Source organism: Oreochromis niloticus, unplaced genomic scaffold, assembly GCF_001858045.2.
Source record: "Oreochromis niloticus isolate F11D_XX unplaced genomic scaffold, O_niloticus_UMD_NMBU tig00000238_pilon, whole genome shotgun sequence".
Lineage (NCBI taxonomy): Eukaryota > Metazoa > Chordata > Actinopteri > Cichliformes > Cichlidae > Oreochromis > Oreochromis niloticus.
The window spans coordinates 143,900-149,033 of record NW_020327098.1 but is presented as its reverse complement, the minus strand read 5'-3'; the positions used below and the strand labels follow the sequence as shown (position 1 = coordinate 149,033).

The window sequence follows — 5,134 nt, the reverse complement described above, 5'->3', positions numbered from 1 at the left end:
GAGCATTGACTAAACATAGGACTGAGATGGAAATTAAAAGCAGCGGATCTGAAGCAAAGGGTATTGTTTGGAGGCAGGTTGTTCGGGAGTGGCAGGAGCGGTGGGATTCAGGGAGTAAGGGCAGGCACTTGTATCATTTTAAGAAGGAGGTGGCAGGGTGTAGGTTGTATGGGGGTGATAGGAGAGAAGAGGTGGTCATTACCAGGCTTAGACTGGGACATTGTGCGTTAAATAAAACACTACAGATGATAGGAGAACATGAGACGGGGCTTTGTGGAGTGTGCCAGGAGGAGGAGGAGACGGTAGAGCACGTAATACTGCGGTGCAAGGGTTATGATGTGGAGAGAAAAGTTCTGCAGAATAGATTGAGGGAGCGGGGAATCGGGGAATTTAATCTGAGGAGTGTGTTGGAGGGTAGTAGGGCACAGGTGAGGGACTTGGTGGGGTTTTTGAAGGCTATAGGTGTGTATGAAAGAGTGTGAGGGTTTTTTTTTTTTTTTTTTTTTTTTTTTGATACAGTTTGTAAGCTCACTGTCTGATCCATACTCCGGAACAGTAGGAGGCGGTAATGCTCCTTTTACGTTGGTTGCCAACCGCCGTTAAAAACAAAGAAGAAGAAGATACAGTCACGTGACCAGTTTGAAACCGTGGCGGGCAGAGCGGCCCAAGCGTTTCAAAGTAGCGACACACGGAAAGAAGAAACATGATGGCAGAGTCTACGCTAGAGCTGAAGAGGATGAACACCTTTGGCCTCACATACAAAGAATGTTTCGCTTAAAAGCAGCACAAAAGAACAGCTGTGTCTGCAGTGTCGGTGTCTTCAGGGAGAGCCAAAACAAACCAACTTTTCAGCGTTAAATCAGCTCGTAACCTGAGGAAACGGTAAGTTTTCTCTAAATATCTTTTTAGCTGTGGTTAGCTGGATGTCAGTCTTATGTTACAGCAGCTGTGTCGAGCTGCGAGTCATATTTTCGGTGCTACGTTGTAGTGAGATAAGTTTGTGGGTGTTTTGTGCAGCTTCAGCTGTCTTTTTAACTGCTCGCTGGTTAGCTAGCGTGAGCTACAAGCTAGCAGCTAGCCTGGTTAATGACGCTAGAGCTCCACGCACATGCAAACAGCTCGTCTTTACTGCTTTAACTGTTAAACAGAAGGCAATACTGCGGCTGACAGGGTTTATTATGTGAAACAGCAGCTTGTTTAGTTTAAACAGTCTGCATTAAGCTGGGCAAACACTGTGCGAGTTTTTTTCAGTCAGGTTATTCCGCTCCTGCTCAAACTGCACAATTAAATCGCAGAGGTTAGAAGTTCATAGGTCACGATGCAGAGTCTCACACTATACGGCCTGATGCTCTGATGCGACCTGAGTGCTCAAACTGTGCGTCCATAACATGAAGCTTATCATACAAAATCTGTCCCTCGCTCTCCCTCTCTGTCTTTCACTCACACAGGCACACACACCAACTGCTAAATTACTAATGAAAAACATTGACCAGGCAGCTGTGATTGAGCAGCAATGTCAATCCAACTCTTTTCACTGTTGTTGTAGTCGTGATAATTTTGTGAGGCCACATTGAAAAGCCTCGGATACGGAAGCGTAGAGCTGCCACCGGGGCAAAAGAAAAATAGAGCTATGTCACGTTATAACGTGAAAAGTATGTTTTTCTAACAATATACTGTTCATGTTTGAACAATATAATATCACGGTATTACAATATACATAATTATCACGTTCGTACAATATAAATATTATATTGTTCAAACGTGAAAGGTATGTTGTTAGAACAATAAACTGTTTACGTTATAACATGATATAGCTCTATTTTTCTTTTGCCTGGGTGGCAGCTCTATGCTTACGTACTCGGATGAGCTTGCCTCATCCTACAAGTTGTGCCTCCATCTCTTGTGTCCACATCACACGCTGCGCTGCCGTGCCGCTCCACCTTTTCTTTCATTTGTGTTTGTGCTGCGCAGTGTGAGAGGCGAGAGGATTTCAAACTGGTCTGATTATCATGCAACCATACGATTGATGATTGGGAGCTGGTCGTGAGGTGTTAACTGCTTTTCGTTACCCCATGTATACTACACGATGCACACACGATTAAGGCAAAACTCGGCCGATCCCCAAAACGGTTGCGCGATTGAAAAATCGTCTCAAAATGAGCCAAAAATCACACAGTGTATGGGCAGCTTTTGGAGGCTTCCTCCAAACAAACATCTGCAGCTTGGCAGTGTATACAGCACTATAATGACCAGACCTAATTCTTTTGAAAACCTTTCCACAGGTCTCCACTTCATCAGACATCACCTAGACACAGAGCTGGGTGAGGCCAGCACAAACAGCGGCCTATTCGATGAAGATGATGGATCCATGGGGTCAGGAAAGCCAGTAGCAGAGGAACTGGAGAGGTACCTTTCATGTCCATTCACTGGAGGTGTGGATCTATTGCATGGCTTTCCTCACATCAAGAAGCTGTCAATCAAAGTCAATACAGCTCTTCCTGCATCTGCAGCCTGTGAGAGACTTTTTAGTCATGCAGGACTCCTGTTCACTGCCAAACGGTCACAGCTTCACAGCAAGAACCTTGAGAGCCAACTGCTGCTGAAGCTGAACCACCATTTCACTGACTGAAGAAACAATTTATGGTAAAGTGAGCCATACACATATGTACATCCACATAGTGGAAATTTGTATTTGTCTTTTATAATTAGTTTTACTCTGATTTCAGTGTTTATTTGTGAGTGTAGTTTTTACATTTTTACATATTACATTGTGTTAATCCACTGTCTATACTTCAGGGTATTTTAGTATACAAAATAAGTTTTGTTTGAATGTCTATTCTTGTGGAATTTTAGCACAGATGTTTTGTTTTTTTATTCCTGCTGTCCGCCTTGGGAATAAACCTTTCCTGATTATACCTGTTGCATCTGTGTGTCATTTGTTTCTGATTTACTAGGTTTTGCTTGAAAAAGCTTTACGTTGTGAAAAACTGAAATCTTGAAATTAAAATTGTTGTGCCTTATTTTGTGGATCTTTTTACATATATTCCTTTTGAAAATACTAACATTTGTATATTTATTTATTTTTGATTGACTGATAGCATTTATTTATAAAATAAAACAGACATTTCAAACAGTTACTCGCTCGACCCACCTCTGCACTTAGGACCATATAATAATAAATATGTGCGTGATGAAAGTTGGGCAGCACGCTAACGTCCTTACTCCACCCTGTATGCTCGTATGGGTCTGACCCTTTCACTCCTCTGGTTTTTTCCTCGTACTTTTTTTTTTTTTGCCTTTTCGTCAACTCTGTCTTTGTACGGACCTGCCGTGTTCTCTTTCGTTTTGTACATAACTGTTTTTGGGGCAAATAAAATGCAAGTAGGGATTAAAACCGCAGAATTAATGATTACCGGTGCTGGAAATACTAGCGCTTGATGCAGTGTTTTGATTTTGCTGCCACGGGTACCCACAAAGCAATGCACGAAAGTCAAGTGGTCTGTCAATCTCTATTGATCACATATGTTAACCATACCACATTAGTATTAGTAATATCACTTTCTCACTTAGTAGTGTGCATGAATGTTATCAGTGGGCGCAATGTTTATTGGACTTTTCACAGAGGGCCAGTTGTTTAGTTGAAAATATTCAGACATCCTGCTCAAGGGAGGTGGCGGGTGGTCGTAACTTTTCTTAGAGTGGTAAGGGGGTGAAGGATGAGCTGGACTCAAGGTATAGGGATATATGATCTGCTGTGGAATGTTCTTTGTTTGAGATTGTTTGGGGAAGGTCAAAAATAGTTCAGGGCGGTGTTCTTCCTCAGAAAATCATTTTGGTGTTTGACCTGAATGTTTTCTCCACTGCAGTGTTGTTGTTTTTTTTAATTAACCTTACTTCAAACCTTACCTGGTGATTGCAGTATTATTTAAGGTTTTTCAACAACAACACAACAAAAACCAATGTGAAGATGAGCTCAAGTAATCTTTGAGGCATATGCAGCCAATCACAGTTTAGGAACTGAGTAATTTAATATTATTATGTCATCGGTTTGAAAGGCATTTACACTGTGGTCTTAGTGGGGTCTTTCCTTGGCTTCACAGTTGGAATTATTAGACCTTCTTTCCAGCTTCCTGCCATATTCTATTGTAGAAGAGCAGCAGAGCATTCAGTCCTTCGTCCTTCCTTCATCTTCAACCATGTTTCTTGTACAGAGACAACCTGCGAAAAACTGCCTTTGCCAGTTTCTTTTGCTTAATCATTGATGTTTTTTCACTTTCTTCATCAGGTCTTTAGATCCACTTCCGAAAAAGCAGCAACACTTTCTGCACCCTGCTATTCCTCACATCTAGTTCCAGCTGGTCACAAGGACCGGCTGCTTTCTTTGTCAGAACCTTCCAGAATAAGGCAATGGTACCCATTTGGACCTTTACAGGCTGTTGGTCATTACCCCTACCATCATTTCTTCAAAAGTGCGAAGTCTGTAATGCTTTAATCCAAATCCTTCATCTGAGAACAACCAACAGCAGCAATACCATCCAGTAACAATTCAAAAAGCCAGCAATCCTGACATGTACACACCGTCCAATCTGCCTGTCTCTCAGTGTCTGCACCTGTGCTTTGCTCCCACCTGTTTCTTGTTTGCAGGTAGCTTCCAGTGTATATACTGTTCTCTTTCCCTGTGCATTTCTGTTTCATGGATTTTGTGTTTCCTCATTTTTCATGTTTTGCATTTGGACCAATAAACACTCCTTTTTATCACTTCCTTCCTGCCTCTGTATCTTCCACCTGGGTCATCTCTAAATAAATTTATTTATTGTTTTCAGATGCATTATTTTATAGTGTGTGTTGGCTTTTCACAGCACATTGTGACCTCTGTCTATGAACAGCACTGAAGTACGTAAATGCATTTGTGCAGGGCTGCTTGCCTTTAAATGTACAGAAACCATCTCCCTTTAGTTTTCAGCTTCGACCAAAGCTCTGATTATAACACAATGATTTTATTCTTCTGGTATAATGGGTGTATTAAAAAAATAATTTATATTTCACCAAAGATCCATCCTCTAGTGTTGTTTTGGTTTGTCAGTATTGTTTATGTGCATGTATATATATTTATTTTCTGCATTTACATTTTGGG

At 41.4% G+C, this 5,134-nt stretch overlaps 1 long non-coding RNA gene across 1 annotated transcript; it reads left to right on the top strand.

Moving 5' to 3' along the window:
* Positions 1 to 641: 641 nt before the first annotated feature.
* On the top strand, positions 642 to 2,648 carry LOC112844478 (uncharacterized). The gene is made up of 2 exons (XR_003217205.1): positions 642 to 882; positions 2,283 to 2,648. It is a non-coding gene; the product is annotated as an uncharacterized LOC112844478 (long non-coding RNA).
* Positions 2,649 to 5,134: the final 2,486 nt, after the last annotated feature.